At 46.1% G+C, this 21550-nt stretch overlaps 1 protein-coding gene across 8 annotated transcripts in view; it reads right to left on the reverse strand.

The window, feature by feature from the left end:
* The window catches only part of ZMIZ1 (zinc finger MIZ-type containing 1), a 479806-nt gene that overhangs the window by 419425 nt on the left and 38831 nt on the right, over positions 1 to 21550 (reverse strand). The window contains exon 1 of one of the 8 annotated variants that reach the window (XM_070751997.1): positions 20427 to 20489. The exons of the other annotated variants lie outside the window; for them this stretch is intronic. The gene's annotated coding sequence lies outside the window, so the exon portion shown is untranslated. Of the gene's footprint in view, positions 1 to 20426; positions 20490 to 21550 lie in introns of those variants that run through there. 8 annotated transcript variants of the gene reach the window in all.

Below are 21550 nucleotides of genomic sequence, written 5' to 3' on the forward strand. Positions count from 1 at the left end.
CCCTCTGTTAATGCAGCCTAGAATTGTGTTGGCTTTTTTGGCAGCTGCTACACACTGCTAAGGTTAATCCCCATGCATCTGGCAAACAGAACTGACCATCACTAATCATACTGCTCCTCTACCTCACCCCCCCCCCAAAAAAAAAATTTCTGCTGTAGTGCCACTGACCATGGGAGATTTATTCAACCTCCTGAGGCAGGAAGTCTTTTCTTTGTTCTGCGCAAGGAGCAGCAAAGCAGAGTATCAATAAGACCAGTAATTATGACTTGAGCTTCGTGGTGGTATTGATCAATCCTCGGGCAAGTCAAATAGAGCTTGAGTTGCAGAAGGATGTTCCCAACACTTCCATAAAAGCTGTGTGCCTGTCCTGGGTACCATGCTCACATCAGCTGCCTCGTCTCCAGAACTGATGGCTTGTGTGCCGAGGAGGACAAAGAGGAGGGGGAAGAAGGAGAAGATGATGACCTGACTTGGAAAAGGAGAAGGAAATGGCCTGATTTGGAGGGGGGGAGGAGGAGGAATAAAAGGAGAAGGAAGAGAAGGAGGAGGAGATGGAGGAGGAGGAGAAGGAGAAGAAGCAGGAGAATAAGGACGAGGAAGCGAAGCAGAAGAAGGAGGAGAGGGAGATGGAGGAGAATAAAGAGAGGAGGAGAAGGAGGAGGAAGAGAAGGAGGAAGAGAAGGAGGAGAAGAAGGAGGAGAAGAAGGAGATGGAGGAGAATAAGGAGAGGAGGAGGAGAAGGAGGAGAAGAAGAAGGAGAAGGAAGAGGAGGAAGAAAAGGAGGAGAAGGAGGAGGAAGAGAAGGAGAAGGTGAAGGAGGAGGAGGAAGAGAAGGAGAAGGAGAAGGAAGAGAAGGAGGAAGAGAAGGAGAAGGAAGAGAAGGAGGAAGAGAAGGAAGCGAAGCAGAAGAAGGAGGAGAGGGAGATGGAGGAGAATAAAGAGAGGAGGAGAAGGAGGAGGAAGAGAAGGAGAAGAAGAAGGAGATGGAGGAGAATAAGGAGAGGAGGAGGAGAAGGAGGAGAAGAAGAAGGAGAAGGAAGAGGAGGAAGAAAAGGAGGAGAAGGAGAAGGAAGAGGAGGAAAAGGGAAGGAGAAGGAAGAGAAGGAGGAAGAGAAGGAAGAGAAGGAGAAGGAAGAGAAGGAGGAAGAGAAGGAAGCGAAGCAGAAAAGGAGGAGAGGGAGATGGAGGAGAATAAAGAGAGGAGGAGAAGGAGGAGGAAGAGAAGGAGGAGAAGAAGAAGGAGGAGAAGAAGGAGATGGAGGAGAATAAGGAGAGGAGGAGGAGAAGGAGGAGAAGAAGAAGGAGAAGGAAGAGGAGGAAGAAAAGGAGGAGAAGGAGAAGGAAGAGGAGGAGAAGGAGAAGGAAGAGGAGGAGAAGGAGAAGGAAGAGGAGGAAAAGGGAAGGAGAAGGAGAAGGAAGAGAAGGAGGGAGAGAAGGAGGAGGAGGAAGAGAAGGAGAAGGTGAAGGAGGAGGAGGAAGAGGAGGAGAAGGAGAAGGAAGAGGAGGAAAAGGGAAGGAGAAGGAGAAGGAAGAGAAGGAGGGAGAGAAGGAGGAGGAGGAAGAGAAGGAGAAGGTGAAGGAGGAGGAGGAAGAGAAGGAGAAGGAGAAGGAAGAGAAGGAGGAAGAGAAGGAGAAGGAAGAGAAGGAGGAAGAGAAGGAAGAGGAGGAGAAGGAGGAGAAGGAGGAGAAGGAAGAGGAGGAAGAAAAGGAGGAGGAGAAGAAGCAATAGCATTTGGGACCTATATATCGCTTCAGAGTGCTTTTACAACGCCCGGTTGACAGGACGCAGTGCCTTGTCAGAAGTCAGAAGAGCTGAGAAAACAGGCATACAAAGAAGAGGTTTAGGATACAGGGAGAATCTGGATGGTTTTCGCTCTTCTCGTAGCAGGAGCAAGAGGAGGGGGAACGAGTGGACGATATTATCTGCTTTCGTAGCTCCAAATGTTGCATTTCCCAACCCTGGGTGGAGATGGGATTGGCACAGCAGGTCCCCACCCTTTGCATTGTCCAAAGGGGTGACAATCAGGGCACTCAGCACATGGTCAGCAAGTCAGGAACTACGGCCATTGGCTATTCACACACCCACCAGGCTAAGCCTTGGCTGGGTTTCATCCCTTTGCCCTCAAATTGTTATTGCCAAGCCCAGTCTCTCGCAAAGGGGTATTTTCTGCTGCAGCTGCCAGGATCCAACAGACAGACAGTGGAATTAGGCAACTTGTCTTTGGAGGTGTATCAACAACCAGCCACAAGCCAGAGGCACAAACAAAGGTTGCGAGCCCAGAAATAACTCCAGACTCCAACAACAGGCCTTATGTCAGCCGCAGTTGTGATCTTCTAATTCGCCTGGCATCCTCTGCCAAAGTTTGGAGGGTTCTACTCAGGACAACCTCTTAGTACTATGGTCTATTGCAGGGCAGTAGTGAAGGGCTACAAAATTTTTTTACTACCACACTGTGAGCGTGGCTTATTGTGTGGGTGTGTCTTGATGGTCATGTGACCGGATAGGAGTGGCTTTCTGGCCATGTGACCAGGTGGGAGTGGCTTGCCAATCATGTGACCGGGGAGTGGCAGCATATAAATCCAAATAATAATAATAATAATAATAATAATAATAATAATAATAATAATAAAAACAACAACAGCAGCAACAACAACAATAATAGCAATCTTCCAATATAGGAAGGCTGCCACAAAGACGAAGGGATCTAGCACGAATCCCAGCGACCGGTTAGGTCCCACAGAGTTGGCCTTCTTCGGGTCCCATCGACTAAACAATGTCGTCTGGCGGGACCCAGGGGAAGAGCCTTCTCTGTGGTGGCTCCGACCCTCTGGAACCAGCTCCCCCCTGAGATTAGGATTGCCCCCAGCCTCCTTGCCTTTTGCAAACTCCTTAAAACCCACCTCTGCCGTCAGGCATGGGGGAACTAAAATATCTCCTCCTTGCCCATGTTGTTTTGCTGTTTGATTGATTGTGTGCTCGTTTTTAGGATATATTGGGATTGTTTTATGAATTTCTTAACTTAAAATTGTAATTGGATTGGTGGGCATTGGATTTGTCACTGTGTACTGGTTTTGCCATTGTTGTGAGCCGCCCCGAGTCTGCGGAGAGGGGCGGCATATAAATCCAATAAATCTAATCTAATCTACTCTCCAAAGCACCTGAACGTAGGACAAGAAGCAAAGGATGAAAATTAATCAAGGAGAGAAGCAACCTAGAACTAAGGAAGACTTCCCTGAGAGAACAATTAACCTGTGGAACAACTTGCCTCCAGAAGTTGTGAATGCTCCAACACTAGAGGTGCAATAAATCTCACGCACAGGTAACCCTCCACAGTTACAACAGCTCCTTTAGTGACAGTTCAAAGTTACAAGGGCACTGAAAAAAAAGACTTCTGACTGTTTTTCAAATCTATCACCATTACAGCAAATTATATGGTCATGTGATCAAAAATCAGAAACTTGGCAAATGACTCGCATTTATAACAGTTGTATCTTCCGGAGGAAGCTAGATTCACTTAACAACCCTGTTCCTAACTTAACGCCTGTCCTAAAACGGGGCAAAACTGAAGTTAACAAACATCTCACTTAGCAACAGACGCTTTGGGCTCAATTTTGGTCATAAGTTGAGAGCTAAATTGCTGGTCATTGCTTTTGTTTTTGAATTATTTGCTGGTTCGGGAAAACTGGAAAAACGATGGGCGTTGTCAGGTAAATGGATTTATCATTGGTTTATTTGCTCTAGAACAGGGCTGTCAAACTCCCTTAAAGGCCTATGGATGGGGAAATCTTAAAACAAACTTGAGAAACACACAGTTCTTAGTAAAACTATTTAGCTGCTATTAAAGGAGAGGGGAGGGGAGAAGGGGAGGGGAGGGGTGGGGAGAGAAGAAAGGAAGGGGAGGGGAGAGGAGAGGAAGGGAAGAGATGGGAGATGAGGGGATGGGAAGAGAAGAGGAGGGGGGAAGGGAAGGGAGGGAGGGGAGGAGTGTCAGTGTTTCAATTAACATATGAGAAATAAGTCAGAGTCCAAACCTTGGCCTTCTTCCAATTTATTAACAGTCATGTTGGCCACGAACTGTAGGCAACTCTATACTAATTTTCCCTACGGTTTTCTACCTAGGTTAAGGTTCATCCCATGTCCCAACACCCACAAGTTCATCACATGGACCACTCCGGTTCTCTCAACATCTACGATCCTCCCCTATACATCCGGCTGGTGCGGAACAAAGGATGACCTTGAATCTCTGGAAAGAATTTATCATTTTCCCTCTCATCCTGCCACCCTCTCCCCAATTCCCACAGCACTATTCTACTTGTGGCAGGCCAAAGTCTCTAACTCAAAACGATGGCTTCGGCCTGACAAAGGAGGGGAGGGTTCAGATTTAAAGCCAATACTTTCAGGAAAATGAAATCAAAATACGTTCAGGAAAATGATTTGCACATGACTCGAGTCAATCCAATAAGGCAGAGCTGTCAAACTCCAGGCCCGTGATAAATAAAATCTAACAGCCAAGTATATCAGTGACCAAACACTCCAATATTTCCAACAAGTTATAGAAATCGAATAAATAAATAAATACGTTTAGCCAGTTGAAGATTGGTACCTAGGCAGGAACTAAAATTCCCTGCCTTTCCTTCCTTTTTTAAAAAAAATTACATTTTTATAAAAGAATAAAAGGACAAATAGTTCACCAGGGGAAACACTATTATCTCCCCCACCCATTTTTTTTTTGAATCTCCAATCTTGGAAGGAGAAAGTCAAAGAATCTGATGAGCTCTGGAGCCGACTGGGTGGCTTCTACCAAGAGAAGCCTTGACATTTATTTGAATGTCCAAATCAAAGAAACAGTTTGCTTTATTTGAGAGCAGAAATGCGTAGCCTTTGGAGGTTTATCTTGAAGAAAAACCTTGAGATTTTTCCAGCTTCCAGAGCAAAGGTGGGCAAAACCAACGCCTTTATTTTTTATTAATATTGATTGGTTTCTTCATTGTTTATTTGACCCCTATGACAATCATTAAGTGTTGTAGCACATGATTCTTGACAAATGTGTCTTTTTCTTTTATGTACACTGAGAGCATCTGCACCAAAGACAAATTCCTTGTGTGTCCCATCACACTTGGCCAATAAAAAATTCTATTCTATTCTATTCTAATGTATCTTTTATTTTATGTATACTGAGAGCATATGCATCAAGACAAATTTCTTGTGTGTCCAATCACACTTGGCCAATAAAGAATTCTATTCTATTCTATTCTAATGTATCTTTTCTTTTACGTATAGTGAGAGCATATGCACCAAGAAAAATTTCTTGTATCCAATCACACTTGGCCAGTAAAGAATTCTATTCTATTCTATTCTATTTGCTCAAACCCGAGTTTAAAAACAGCTGGAAATTACAAGGGGGTTAACAACGAGACTGAGAAAGTCTCTCAACCTGTATCGAGCATTTATTATAACAATAATGCTTAGACTTAATGTTTCATAGTCTTTTATAGCCAGTGATGGGCTGCCAAAAATTTTACTGCCACACTGTGGGCGTGGCTTATTGTGTGGGTGTGGGTTGATGGTCATGTGACCGGGTAGGAGCAGCTTGACAATCATATGACTGGGGGTGGCTTAAAGTCATGTGACCGGGTGGGAGTGGCGGCATATAAATCATAATAGTAATAGTAATAATAATAATAACAACAACCACAACAACAAACAACAACAACAACAACAACAACAATAATAATAGGATAAGTTTTCAAATAGATGCTTGGCCTCTTTTTTAGTGGATTAAGTCACATTATTTGAATAGCCACCAAAAGGACAAATGATAGATGGCATGGTTTGTTGAGGAGCACAGTTAACGTTTTAAGGTTTTGAACTGAACCCACAAAGGTTCAGTATGATAACAGATAAACTGCTATAAAAGTTCAGTTCTAGATGATGATTAAAATGATCAAAGCGTTTATGGGTAAAAACATACAATTTAATCGTTTTCTATTTTAAAAGTAATCAAGGATGATACTAAGGTACTAGAGAAGGACAATAAAAAAACTATTAAGTATTCAATAACTAGTGCATAAACTTACTACCCCCATTGTGTCGTCCCCCCCCCAGGGGGGCAGCAACCCATTATTGTTTATAGCTGTCCTCAAGTGTTTAAAGAATCAGCATTTGGTGGGTGGGTGGATGGGTAGGTAGGTAGGTAGGTAGGTAGATAAATAGATAGATAGATAGATAGATAGATAGATAGATAGATAGATAGATAGATAGATAGATAGATAGATAGATAGATAGATAGATAGATCCTCCTATCTATCTATCTATCTATCTATCTATCTATCTATCTATCTATCTATCAACAATTATCAACAATCATCCCTTTGTCTTTCTGTTTCTGTATCTGTCTGTATCAAGACCCTTCCCAGGCAACCTAGAAGCACCTAATTTACTAGCAGAAACAATTGCCCCTTGTTACTTCCCTTTCTTCAAAATCCCAGATGTGAACGCATCATCTACCTTTTAAAATAACAATAATAGAACAGAATCACAAATTTGGAAGAGAGGTCCTTCTAGTCCAACCCACTGTCCAGGCAGAAAACCCTACACTATCTCAAGACAGGTGGCTGTCCGGTCTTTTCTTTAAAAACCATAATTTCTGGAGGCCAGCTGTTCCACTGATTAATTGTTCTGAACTTCAGTTTAGCACTTCTTGCTGTGACTGCCAGAAACCTTGAAAGCCTGCCCAGTTTCATAACCTGAGATAACCTCATACAAGTGTTGCCTTAATATTAATTGCTGGTATTTATTTTAGAATGGCTGATATAACAGCCTTGGTTGATTTGTAAGACAAAAAGAAAACACGGTTTGCAAACATGCCTATTACAAGGTTCATTTTTCGGAGAGGTAGTAAGTAGCTGGTTGCAATTCAGGGTTGAATGTGTACTCAAGGGCAGATCCAAGTTTGCAGCTTGGTAATCTGCACAGTCTATATACTGTAGGATGTTGAAGCTTTCTGCACCCTCTGTTTATTTTTGAGCGAGGCTTCCAACTTATTCCAAAGTCAAACATTATTGCAGCTATTATTATTATTATTATTATTATTATTATTATTATTATTATTATTATTAATTAGATTTGCATGCCGCCCATCTCCGCAGACTCGGGGCGGCTCACAGCAGCAGTAGAAAACAATATACAATACAAATCTAATATTACAAAGTTAAAAACCCATAATTTAAAAAACATGCACCAACATACCATACATAAACTACCGGTATATAGGCCTGGGGAAGATGTCTCAGTTCCCCTATGCCTGACGGCAGAGGTGGGTTTTAAGGAGTTTACGAAAGGGAAGGAGTGTGAAGGCAATCCTAATCTCCAGAGGGTCGGGGCTGCCACAAAGAAGGCTCTTCCCCTGGGTCCCGCCAGACGACATTGTTTAGTCGATGGGACCCGGAGAAGACCCACTCTGTGGGACCTGACTGGTCGCTGGGATTCGTGCGGCAGAAGGCGGTCCTGGAGATATTCTGGTCCGATGCCATGAAGGGCTTTATAGGTCATGACCAACACTTTGAATTGTGACCGGAAATTATATTATGGTAGCTATAAGACAGTTGCATTTAAAATTGGGGGGGGGGGGAGAGACTGTGTTAGTGTACATACATAGCCCCTACATCAAAGAACGACTTGTGAGTAGAAACATTGCTTTCTTGTTTTAAACCTGCTTGCTCAATCCAGAATTTATTATTTTATTATTATTATTAATTGGACTTATATGCCGCCCCTCTCCATGGATTCCAGGCGACTTACAACATTTCAACAAAAATACAATATATAAAACATTTCTAAATCCAATGAACAGAAATAATTATATATATATATATATATATATATATATATATATATATATATATATATATATATATATATATATGTTTTTTTATGTCGGATCACCCTGGTATATTGAAGGAACGTCACAGCTCCTTTTTGCCTCTAGGCCCAACCAGGACCATTTCAAGGCGATTCCAAATGGCAGGGGCTGCCACAGAGAAGGCTCCACCCCTAGGCCCCACCGAGCGACATTGTCTAGTTCAGCGTTTCCCAACCGGTGTGCCGCGGCACACTAGTGTGCTGCGAGACACGGTCAGGTATGCCGCGAAGCTCCTCGGGACGAAAGCGCTCCCAGCCAGGGGGCTGCGAGAGGGGTGGGGCGGGCTTTCCCCGAAACGGACGGAGAAAACCCTCTCTCGCAGCCCCCCTGGCTGGGAGCGCTTTCGCTGCGAGAGAGGGCTTTCTCCGTCCGCTTCGGGAATGCCCCACCCCGCCCCTCTCGCGCGCACGCCGCTCCCCTTTCCTCTCAGCCCTCCCTGGCTTCGCTTCTCAATCCCTCCCTCCTTCCGTCTTTCCCCTCAGCCGTTCTGTCTGGGGGTCTCCCGCTCTTCCCTTCCCCGCCTCCCAGGCTTTGCCCTCGCCACCCCCACCCCTTTTTTTGGTTGGCAAGGAGTCCTTTGCCGCATCCCGCAGTTCGCACTCGGCTCAAGGCCGCTTTCCCTGGCTGCGCCCGGAACTGACAGGGCGCTGCTCTTTCTCTCTCTCCTCTCTCTCTCTCTCCATGAGGTGGGGGAAGGAAAAAAAAGCAAAAAAAACCCTTCTTGCAGCATGCCCGCGTGCCCGCTCGTGCCCGCGCTCGTCCCTTCAGCAGCGAGGGAGGGAAGTCAGAGGGCGAGGGAGCGAGCGAGCGCTCTTGTCCTCGGTGCCCTCTGCAGCCTGCCTTCCTTCTTCTTTGCAGAGAGAGAGCAAGGGAGAGAGAAAGACAGAGAGGGAGGGAAGGAGGGAGAGAGAAAGAGAGCAAAAAGAGAGGAAGAAAGAAAGAAAGAGGGATGGAGAGAGAGAAAGAGGGAGGAAGAAATAGAGTGAAATGGAGGAAGAGATATTTTTTTTGTCCAAACTTTTCTTTAGCCCCCCCGCGCCCGCCCCACCCCACCCCCCTGTTCAGTATTCCCCAGGATTTTGAAAATATGAATAATGTGCCGCTGCTCAAAAAAGGTTGGGAAACACTGGTCTAGTTGATGGGACCTATAGAAGGCCGACTCTGTGGGACCTAACTGGACGCTGGGATTTGTGCGGCAGGAGGAGATCCCACAAGTAATCTGGTCCGATGCCATGTAGGGCTTTATAGGTCATAACCAAGACTTTGAATTGCCTCTGGAAACCAACTGGCAACCAATGCTGTACGCGGAGTGTTGGAGAAACATGGGCATGTCTAGGGAGGCCATGACTGCTCGCGCGGCTGCGTTCTGCACAATTGGTAGAATTTCCTAAAAATTGCAAAACACACACACACACACAACCCCCCCCCCTCTCTTCTCGCTACTTCCCCAGGAAAGGCAGGTGCATCTGAAAGCTGCTTAAAGATGAAGTGTTTATTTATCTCCAAGCTGTTTAACAATTCCAGAGTGGTAGGGAAGGATGAAAATCAAAATATTTCGGGGAGGGGGAAACTATTGGCAGAAAAACACCACTCAAACAACCAGAGAAGACACCTGAATATTTGCATGTTATATATTCAATCTAATTCGGATTCTCTCAGTGGCCAGCTGAAGAAATTAAAATATACAAGGGGGAGAAAGGAGAGACAGATCAAACCAGTAAAAAGAAAGGAAAAAAAGAGGAAGGAAGGAAGGAAGGAAGGAGGAAGGAAGGAAGGAAGGAAGGAAGGAAGAGAGGGAAGAGCAAGAAAGGAAGGAGGAAGGGAGGGAGGAAGAAGAAAAAAGAAAAGTAAAAAAAAGAAAAAAGAAAGGGAAGAGCAAGAAAAGAAGGAAGGAAGGAGGAAGAAAGAAATAAAAAAAGAAATGAAAGCAGATGGAAGAAGTAGGTGCGAAGGAACAAAAGAAAATAAAACAGAGGAAAGAGAGAGGAAGGAAGGAAGGAAGGAAAGGAAGAAAGAAAGAAAGAAAGCAGAGGGAAGAGCAAGAAAGAAAGGAGGGAGGGAGGAAGAAGAAAAGAAAATAGAAAAGAAAAGAAAGCAGAGGGAAGAAAGAGGAAGGAAGGAAAGAAAGAAAGAAAGAAAGAAAGAAAGAAAGAAAGAAAGAAAGAAAGAAAGCAGAGGGAATAGGCGTTGATTGCTTACCTGAACGCCTCTTCTCGTACGGTGAGCGGGTACAGCAGTCACATGGGTTGCTCATGTCCAATCCGGTGGAACTGAGCCTAGTATTAAAAAAGCTTGCCGGATCCGCCCCTTCCCCAGAATTCGCGAATCCATAGACTAGGCTCAGTTGTGAAGCTCTGTAGTGTTCAACTCTCATTGTTAGAGGAAGAAAGAGATAGAAAGGTAAAGAAGACACATACAAGGGCGGGAAGTGACTGCTGTACCCGCTCACCGTACGAGAAGAGGCGTTCAGGTAAGCAATCAACGCCTATTCTCCGTACTGAAGGAGCGGGTCCAGCAGTCACATGGGACATACCCAATAGATGGTCCCTAGGGTGGGATTAGCTTGCTATCGTGTGAGATAACGGATTGGAGTACCCTTCTGCCGAAGGCAGCGTCCGCTGAAGCGTAAGAATCAATTTTGTAGTGCCTGATGAAGGAATTTGGCGAGGCCCAAGTGGCTGCTTTGCAGACCTCCTCCAACGGGGCTTGAGTCGCCCAAGCGGCCGAGGTGGCTGCGCTCCTGGTGGAATGCGCAGTGATGTTCCTTGGAACTGAGAGGGAGGCCGACTCATAGGCCTTAGATATAGTCCCTCTGATCCAACGGCCTATTACTGTTGAAGACACTTTGGCCCCCATGACTCTGGGATGATAGGCTACAAAAAGTGCTTCTGACCTCCGAAAGGGTCCTGTGCGTTGGATATATATTCTCAGCGCTCTGGTGAGATCCAGGGTGTGCCATCTAATTGCCAAGGGATGGTCTCGTTGGAGGCAGAAGGAAGGTAGGACAATATCCTGAGATCTGTGGAACATGGAACTGACCTTGGGTAAGAAGGTGGGGTCCAGTCGCAAGACTACCTTGTCCTGATGGAATTGACAAAGGTCCTGCCTGATTGAGAGGGCAGCCAGCTCCGAAATGCGTCGGGCAGAGGTAATAGCCACCAGGAAGGCTACCTTAAAGGATAGGTACCTGAGGGACGCCGATTTTAGGGGTTCGTATGGTGCCTGCGTGAGGGAGTGGAGAACCCGTGGCAAGTCCCAGGATGGATACCTGTGGACCTTGGAAGGTCTGAGGTTGGCTATGCCCTTGAGGAATTCCTGAACTTCAGGGAAGGATCGGAGAGGCTGTCTGCGGGGGCCCCCTAGGACAGATGAAATGGCTGCCAGATGACGCCGGAGGGTGCTGGTGGAGAGTCCTTTATGGAAACCTTGCATAAGGAAGGAAATAATTCTGTGTATGGGGATGCACAGAGGGGAGAGACCTTCCTGAAGACACCACTGGTGAAACTTGGACCACGTGTGGTCGTAGATTCGATTGGTCGAGCCCCTTCTGGCCTTTAGAATGACCTCCACTGAATCGGGGTCATGCCCACGCAGTTCTAAATCTCTCCTGATAACAGCCAGGCGGTGAGGTGGAACCACTCCGGGTCTGGATGGAAAGAGGCCCCCTGCCGCAGCATATCCCCCGAAACGGGGAGTCGCCAAGGGTCCTGGACGGACAGCTGTTGGAGATCTGCGAACCAGGGCCGGCGGGGCCAATGAGGGGCGATTAAGATTACTCGGGCCCTCTCGGTGAGGACCTTGTGAATCACGTCCGGGAGGATTGGAATTGGAGGAAATGCATAGAGTAGGCCTGGAGGCCATGGACTCCGGAGGGCATTGATCGCTTCCGCTCCCGGGGATGGAAATCTGGAATAGAAGCGAGGGAGTTGGGCGTTCGCATTGGTCGCGAAGAGATCCAGGACTGGTAGGCCGAATCTGAGGGTGATTTGATGGAACAGGTCTTGATGGAGGTTCCACTCTCCTGGGTCTATCGTTGCTCGGGATAGCCAATCCGCCTGGATGTTGAGACTCCCCGAGATGTGATCGGCTAGGAGCGACTGGAGATGTTTTTCCGCCCAAAGGCCCAGCTTGAGGGCCTCCCTCATGAGAGCCTTGGATCTCGTGCCCCCTTGCCTGCAGATATGGCTTTTTGTGGCAATGTTGTCGGTGAGAATGAGAACGTGCCGGTTGGGGATGCGAGGAGAGAAATGCTTCAGAGCCAGGGAGACGGCTCTTAACTCTAGCCAATTTATTGGCCTGGAAGCTTCCTCCGGGGACCACGTGCCCTGGGCTATCATCCCCTGGGCGTGGGCGCCCCATCCCGATAGACTGGCATCTGTGGTGATGACAAATTGATCCGGGCACCTGAACGGGGATCCTCTGTCCATGGCCGGAGACTTCCACCACTTGAAGGATCTGCGAACACTCAGTGGAATGACGATGCGTCGATTTGAGTTGCTGTGCCCCGATCTCTGAAAAGGCAACAGAAGCCACTGGAGTTCCCTAGCATGAAGGCGAGCCCAGGGAATGATGCCTATGCATGACACCATCTTCCCCAAAAGGGAAGATAGAGTAACTATGGATACTGAAGGATTAGATAAAATGTTAGAAATTAACTCCACAATACTGAGTTTTCTCTCGGGAGAGAGAAAAACCTGGGAAGATTTTGAATCAATAATGGCTCCCAGGTGAGGAATGGAAGTGGAAGGTTGGAGGTGACTTTTTTCAAAGTTGATGGAAAACCCATGGTCCTGAAGGACTGACATGGTGACAGAAAGGTCTGATTTCACTCTCTCTAGGGAGTTCCCATGAATTAAAATATCATCAAGATAACATAAAATGTGGATGGGAGACGCCCGGATATAGGCCGCCAGGGACCCCAAGAGCTTTGTGAAGACCCGAGGGGCCGAGGAAAGGCCAAATGGCATCGCCCTATACTGGAAATGCCTGCCTTGAAAGGAAAAACGTAAAAATTTTCTGTGGCATTTGGCTATAGGAATGTGAAGGTAGGCCTCAGTGAGGTCTAAGGAGACCATGAAATCTCCCGAGTGAATGGCGGCCAAAATAGAAGACAAGGAGTGCATTTTAAACTTCCTATATTTGATGAATAGGTTTAGTTTCTTTAAATCCAAAATGGCTCTCCAACCTCCGGAGGACTTTGGAACCATAAATAGGATGGAGTAAAAACCTAGGCCCTTCTGACCGGAAGGGACCGGCTGAATGGCTCTAATGGACAATAGATGAGAAATGGCCTCCTCCATACGGTTACAATCTGAGGATGACCTGGGCGAAGGGCAGGAAATAAAACGTTTAGGGGGAGGAGAAATAAATTCTAAAAGAAGGCCTGTTTGAACAGTGTCAATGACCCAAGGGTCCTTGGAGGTGAGACGCCAATTTGCAGCGAAATGAGCTAGGCGACCCCCTATGGGAATGGAGGAAAGGTTACCATCTAGGTTTTTTTGAAGCCCTGTTAGAGGCAGCTCCCCTTTGGAAACGAAAACCCCTACCCCTGGAGTTCCTACCTTGGGAACGAAAGCGGGGGGAATACTGACCTGGAGATCTCTGATAGGAAGCCGCTTGATCTTGCTGGCGCCCTGGGCGACGAAAGGACTGCGTTTTAGTAACCTTTTTTGTGGTTGGACCCAAAACCTTCTTCTTGTCTGTGGTCTCCGTGAGGAGAGGATCCAGAAGATCACCGAAGAGAAGGTCGCGCTTTAAGGGGCCCTGGGATAACTGCCACTTTTGGCGAACTCCCGCTTGCCAAGGGCGAATCCATAGGAGTCTTCTTGCCGTTGTAAAGGCTGCAATAGACTTAGCAGAAAATCTAGTAGATTGTAAGGTGGCATCAGCCACGTACTGGGCAGCTGCAAAGACCTTGTTGAAGTCTTGTTGACCTCTCAAGTCATCTGGAGGAATGTGCTGTTGAAGTTGGCGAAGCCACAGCAGCATGGCTCTGGAGAAGAAGGAGGCTGCTGCAGAACTTTTAATGGCCCAGGAATCAGCGGAGAATCCTCTTTTGAGCATTTGCTCGATGCGCTTGTCCTCTGGACGGAGGACTTCCTCCGCCTCGCCTGGCACAGCCGCTGCCGAGTGAAGAATTTTGACAGGTTCATCTGGTTTGGGAAAGGATAGAAGCTCTTCATAGGAAGAGGAGAGTTTATACAACTTTCTGTCCTTGGTAGAGGGATTAAGGCCAGAGGCTGGAAAATCCCACTGTTTAAGTAAGGCATCTTTAAATAATTTAGGCATAGGGATTACCTCGTTATCCTCCTGTTCCTCTGTGAAGTAAGGTAAATTCTCCTCCGGGGGATCAGTGGAAGTGGAGGCTTGTTTCTCCTGGGCCGCTAATCCCGTAGAAATTCTAGCTTTGAGGAGGAGAGATTTGAATAGTTGAGAAGGGAAAATAGTAATAGGAGGAGGGACCTTTATTTGGGATTCCTCATCCTCTGATAAGCCCTGGAAAGGGTCTTCATCCTCCTCTACATCCTCATATTCATCTTGGGAGGACTCTGAATCATCCTGAATAGGAGCTCTGACCGCTGGGGAAGAACCCAAGGGGCGGGAGGAACGAGAAGGAGGAAGAGGTAAAGGAAGCTCATTGATGGAGGAGAGTTTGGCATCAATGGCTTTGGACAACACAGCAAAAATAGATTGGAACTCAGGAGGTAAACTGGAAATATCAGCAGAAATGGCAGAAGAATTCCTAAAGGCCTGGGAGGATCCTGGCTGGGGGGAATCTTCCATAATATCTGGTTCCTCTGGACCTATGCCCCATAGGTTAGGTTGGGGTCTGTCTAGGTTTGGCTCATCCAGAGATAACACAGGGACCCCAGAAGGAGGCAGACTAGAGGCCTCTGGTGGGTCTTGACTACTGATTACTTGGGCCTGCACTTTCAAACGTTTTGCTGATTTATCATGAATCTTTTGTAGGGCTAGGTCCCTTCTCTTCTCGGCCCTGGTGACCTTGGTCGAGGGGCGGGCCCCTGGAGAAGAGGAGGAAGAGGCCTGGGGGATACTAGTAATCTCATCGCCTGTAGGCCTGGCCTCTCTGGGACCTTTAGTTGTGCCTCTCTTGGGAAAAGTAGCCATAGTCTGACAATTAACAGAAGACAAGGCTGAGCCAATAACTAAATTATAAGGAGAAGATTTCAAGGACTTCCCAAGAGGAATGGATCCTGCTTCGAGGCCTCGAAGCTGCTGAAACGTGAGGACAATCTGGGCAAACCCAGAGTTCGTGCCCCCAAATCCAGCGGGGGCCAGCCTCCCTAAACTTTGCAATTAAGTAAAACCAAGGCACTCTGGTTGGAGGCTAGGCCGGTGGAGAATTTAGCCTGGGACCCCCAAGGCCCGCTCCCGGATCCACGCGGTGGACTGAGGCCTACGCGGCTGGCAGAAGGCCAACACGAGAGGCCTAGATATTTTAAGAAAGGGCGCGAAGGCCTTCGCGCCAAAAAATCGCTTCGTAGAATTTCTTAAGGGAAAAGCGATCGACTAAGTCCAGGAGACTAGAGGCGTCCCACTCCGCAGGAGGTATTTTATAAGCCCTTAAATATATTTTTATACAATAAATAAGCAATAATCCAATGATAAATACTTGCACCAGGACCTCCAGGCCAAGGGATTAGAAGAATCCACAAGCGGCCGCAGGAATCGTAACCGGCAAAACCGCCGGGGGAAAACGAAACCGCAACTTCTCCCAAGTAAAAAAGCCTAGCCGCCTTTTACTTTTTTTCCTTTTTAAAACGGCTGGCGCAAATAGTGCAAGTAATAAAATAAAGACAATAAATCTTACTACTTTTTTTGAAGGAAAGATCGAAGGGAAGGTGTTAGAATGTTGAACGAGCTATCACATACAACCGCAGGATATGCGAACTGAGCGAATTCTGGGGAAGGGGCGGATCCGGCAAGCTTTTTTAATACTAGGCTCAGTTCCACCGGATTGGACATGAGCAACCCATGTGACTGCTGGACCCGCTCCTTCAGTACGGAGAAGAGCAAGAAAGGAGGGAGGGAAGGAGGAAGAAGAAAAGAAAATAGAAAAGGGAAGAAAGAGGAAGGAAGGAAGGAAGGAAGGAAGGAAGGAAGGAAGGAAGGAAGGAAGGAAGGAAGGGAGGAAGGAAGGAAGGAAGCCTAAGGCTGGGGTTTCTTTCTGAGTTTCTTCCAAAGTATTGAAACAGAAGACTTGATAATCTGTAGTAGTATAGAAAACATTCACACAAGAAAAAAATTACATATAGTTCAATGCTGTTCAGAGTTACCATTCTTGTAGAAGTAGTTGTTGTAAACGCAGTAAAGAAGAGCTCCCAACACAGGTTATCAAATCTAAACAAGCCAAAAAAGTTTTGATCTTCGGCTCTCAAGAAACGTTGGGGTGAAAGAAACCCACCACCTTGCTCTTAGAGTTACGTACCCTAAAGTATTTTCTCATCAGCAGTTGACTTCAAACTCTATGAAGTGCAGAAAAAACATGATTTTCACACTGGTCCCAACAAGGTCTCAGAATTCCTGATTCACAGCCCTCTTTCTGTGTCCTTCTGATTGGGAAATATCTTGAAACTCTTACTCAGCCCTTACCACTCGGCCCTCACAATGTCCTAGTCATTCTGTCTGAATCCTGGGATGGAAACATTTTGTGTTCAAAATGTTTTGTACAACCACTGGTATCTTTTCCCATTTTTTTCCCGATACTAGAGACTGGCTTGCTGGATATTTTTTTTAAAGATTACTTAATAAAGAAGCTGGACACCACCAGCCCTTTTTCAGCAAATCCATACAAAACATTGAGAGGATACAAGGTAGCTCAGCCACTGGGAGGCTTGGTGCTTGGGAGGGGTCTATGGCAATATGCCAATTGGTCATGGCCAACTCACCATGACCAACTCACCAAAGTCAACTCACCACGGCCAACTCACCATGGTCAACTTGACACAGCCAACTCACAATGACCAATTCACCATGGCCAATTCACCATGGCCAATTCACCATAGCCAACTCACAATGACCAATTCACCATGGCCAACTCGCCACAGCCAACTCACAATGGCCAATTCACCATGGCCAACTCACCATAGCCAACTCACAATGACCAATTCACCATGGCCAACTCACCATAGCCAATTCACCATGGCCAACTCGCCACAGCCAACTCGCCACAGCCAACTCACCATGGCCAACTCACCAGTCAACTTGCAAAAGCCAACTCACCATGGTCAACTTGCCATGGACACTTGCAATGGCTAACTCACCATGGCCCACTCACCATAACCAATTAACCATGGCCAACTCACCATGGTCAACTTGCCATAGTCAACTCACCACAGCCAAGTCACAACTGTCAACTAGCCATAGCCAAGTCACCATGGCCAGCTCATCATGGCCAGCTCACCACGGTGAACATGTCACAGCCAACTCACCAAAGCCAACTCGCCACAAGCAACTCAACATAGCCAACTTGCCATCGCCATTTGCAATGGCCAACTCACCACGGTCAGCTTGCCACAGCCACCTTGCTGGCTCACCATAGCCAGCTCACCATGGCCAAAGGTGGACTATCCCAGGATATAAGGGATAAGGTTATGCTTATCCCTTGGGAACATTTTAGCTTGGCCATTGCTCTCTGCTCTCATGCTGCCTTTCTTCAATCAGCCATTGTTCCTCACCCAACATTCTCAAGTCAGAAAGAAGAGAGAAGGAAGGGAGTGACGCAGTGGTGGCGCAGTGGTTAGAATGTGGCATTGCAGGCTAAATCAGCAGTTTGGCAGTTCAATTCTGACCGACTCAAGGTTGATTCCACCTTCTATCCTTCCAAAGTCAATAAAATGAAGACCCAGATTGTCAAGGGGGCAATAGGCTGACTGTACTATTATTATTATTATTATTATTATTATTATTATTATTATTATTATTATTATTATTATTATTAATTAGATTTGTATGCCATCCCTCTCCGTAGACTCGGGGCGGCTCACAACAGTAATAAAAACAATATATAATGACAAATCTAATAGTTAGAATCTAAAATAACAATAGTACATTTAAAAAGTCTAAAAAGCAAGGAACCCTAATACAGTAGTACCTCAAGATACGAACCCCTCGTCTTACGAACAACTCAAGATACGAACCCGGGGTTCAGAAAAAATTTGCCTCTTCTTACGAACTTTTTTCGTGTTACGAACGCCAAACCCGAACTTCCGAGTTTGGCGTTCGGAGGCTGCTGGGAAGCCGCACGGCTGTTTTAAAAGGTGACAACCGGGCTGGGGGGCTTCCCAGCAACCCCCCCAGCCCGGCTGTGACCTTTTAAAACAGCCGCGCGGCTTCCCAGCCGTCTCCCGAAGCTGAATGCCAAACCCAAACTTCCGCGTTCGGCGTTCGGAGGCTGCTGGGAAGCCCCGCCGCCCGGCTGTCACCTTTTAAAACAGCCTGGGGGCTTCTCGGCGGCCTCCCGAACGCCGAACCTGGAAGTTCGGGTTTGGCGTTCGGCGTTCGGGAGGTTGCTGAGAAGCCCCCAGGCTGTTTTAAAAGGTGACAGCCGGGCGGCAGCGGTTTTTTTTGCGGGGGTTTTTTTTGGTTGCACGGATTAATTGACTTTACATTGTTTCCTATGGGAAACAATGTTTCGTCTTACGAACCTTTCGTCTTATGAACCTCCACCTGGAACCAATTAGGTTCGTAAGACAAGGTATGACTGTATATAAAAACATACATTGTTGAAATAAATAATAAATATAAACTGCTTAGAGAGGGCTGTAGAGCATTGTGGAGCAGTATATAAGTCTTATTGCTATTGCCTCAGCTTTCCATCCTTCTGAGGTCAGTAAAATGAGGATCCAGATTGTTGTGGGCTAGAGGCTGATTCTGTAAGCCACTTTGAGAGGGCTGTAAAGCACTGTAAAGCAGTATATAAATCTAACTGCTATTGCTATTTCTGCGCCAACTCAGGAAGCTCAAACTGCCCAAGCAGCTGCTGATTCAGTTCTACAGAGGAATCATTGAGTCTGTCATCTGCACCTCCATCACTGTCTGGTTTGGTGCTGCAACCCAACAAGACCAACACAGACTTTGGAGCATAATCAGAACTGCAGAAAAAACAATGGCTGCCAACCTGCCTTCCATTGAGAACCTGTAGACTGCATGAGTCAAAAAGAGGGAGGGGAAAATATTTACTGACCCCTTGCATAATAATAATAATAATAATAATAATAATAATAATAATAATAATAATAATAATAATAATAATAATAATAATAATATCGCACAGACTGACTACAAGCATAGACATGATGCTGTGGCACAGATGATCCACTGGAACTTGTGCCGGAACTACCATTTACCAGTGGCAAAGAACTGGTGGGATCATAAGCCCGAAAAAGTGGTTGAAAATGAGCAAGGAAAACTACTGTGGGACGTCTGACTTCAGACTGACCGAATTCTGAAGCATAACACACCAGACATCCTGATTGTGGAGAAAAAGAAAGTATGGATCATCGACATCGCAATCCCAGGAGACGGCAGAATTGAGGAGAAGCAGCTAGAGAAATGAGTGAAATGCGAAGATCTAAAAATCAAGCTACAACGACTCTGGCATAAGCCAGTGAAAGTGGTCCCAGTGGTCCTTGGCACGCTGGGCGCAGGGCCAAAGGATCTCAGTGGACATTTGAAAACCATCGGAATTGACAAAATCTCCATCTGTCAATTGCAAAAGGCCGCTTTACTGGGATCGGCAAACATAATTCGCCGCTGCATCACGCAGTCCTAGGTGCTTGGGAAGCGCCCGACTGGGAATGAAATACGAAATCCAGCATAGTGATCTCGTTTGCTGTGTTGCATTGATGTAATAATAATAATTTATTATTATTACAGGACGGACTCAAGGCGGCTCACAACAATAACAATAAATGAACAGTAATACAAATCCAATATTAATAAAAACTAGAATGAAAACCCATTAATATTAAAAAAACAATCAATACTACACAGTCATTCCACTCTCACAGTCATACCACAGCATCCTGGACATAAACTGTTTCAACTCCTATCCTCAAAACGTCGCTACAGAGCACTGCACACCAAGACAACTAGACACAAGAACAGGTTTTTCCCAAACGCCATCACTCTGCTAAACAAATAATTCCTTCAACACTGTCAAATATTTACTAAGTCTGCATTACTATTACTTAGTAGTTTTTTCTCATCATTCCTATCACCCATTTCTTCCCACTAATGACTGTATGACTGTAACTTATTGCTTGACTCCTTAATATTTTTATTAATATTGTTTCCTCATTGCTTAGTTGACTCCTATAATCATTAAGTGTTTCACCTCATGATTCTTGACAAATGCATCTTTTTCTTTTATATACACTGAGAGCATCTGCACCAAAGACAAATTCCTTGTGCGTCCAATCACACTTGGCCAATAAAGAATTCTATTGCTATGCAAGGAGAATATACATTTAAAGAGTTTACCTTTCTAGCCAATCGTATGCCTTCTCCGGGCTTCACCCCACACCTAATTGAAAGGTTGGTCTTGATGAACGAGCCTCCATGCTGTTACAAATACCATCCTCATTTCCGCAAGCTCTTTTGTAAGAGGTGGCAGCTTTTCCCGCACGGCAAAATCCAATACTACATCCCTTCTCTCTTCCTTTCCTACACGTTAATTTCCCCAAAGAGGATCTGGGGGTTTGCAGATACAATAGGCAAAAGCTCCTCGCTAGATGCACCAGGGATGGAAAGGAAAGTCCTCAACGCTGTAGGTACACCCTATCAAGCCACCGACGTGATAGTGGTTCCCTTCCATCATTATAAATAAGCCCCGACTCTCTACCTGCAATGGAGAACAGCACCTAAATGTGCAAGAGAGGCAGTTTTTGAACAGCTTACCAAAAGCCAGAGTAATCATTCTTACCTGGAAAGCAGCTACTTGCGGCTGTTCAGCTACCTGTCACCACAAAGACCTCCCTCTCTCTCCTGATGATTTACGATGCTCGGCCCAGCACTGAACCTTGTATTACTATCCTCCTTTATTGCCCGCAGCTGTCATTCTTCCCGGTAATTCACCTTCCCCGGGTTTCGTAGGGGGAAAATCAGAAAGGCACAGGGACACCGGTTTTAATCAACTCAGAAGCGCCGAGCTTGCATTGAGAGGTCCCAAAAATGTGGACTGTAATAAATGCAGAGAGACTTTCCAGCAAAGGACCTTTGCTCAGAGCAGCTCCTAAAAGGATTTACCCTTCACTATGAGGGAGTCTCCAACCTTAATAACTTTTAAGAGGTGTGGACTACACCTCCCAGAATTCTCCAGCCCAACTTGATAACATTAAGACTTATGGACTCGAGCTCCCAGAATTCTCTAGCCCAGTGTTTCCCAACCTTTTTTGAGCCGCGGCACATTATTCACATTTACAAAATCCTGGGGAACATTGAGCGGAGTGGGGAGGCTAAAAAAAGTTTGGACAAAAAAAATCTCTCTCTTCCTCCCTTTCACTCTATTTCTCTCTCTCTCCCTCTTTGTTTCTCCCTTCCTTCCTCTCTTTTTTGCTCGCTTTCTCTCTCCCTCCTTTCCCCCCTTTCTCTCTCTCTCTTGCTTT

Source organism: Erythrolamprus reginae, chromosome 5 (assembly GCF_031021105.1).
Source record: "Erythrolamprus reginae isolate rEryReg1 chromosome 5, rEryReg1.hap1, whole genome shotgun sequence".
Lineage (NCBI taxonomy): Eukaryota > Metazoa > Chordata > Lepidosauria > Squamata > Dipsadidae > Erythrolamprus > Erythrolamprus reginae.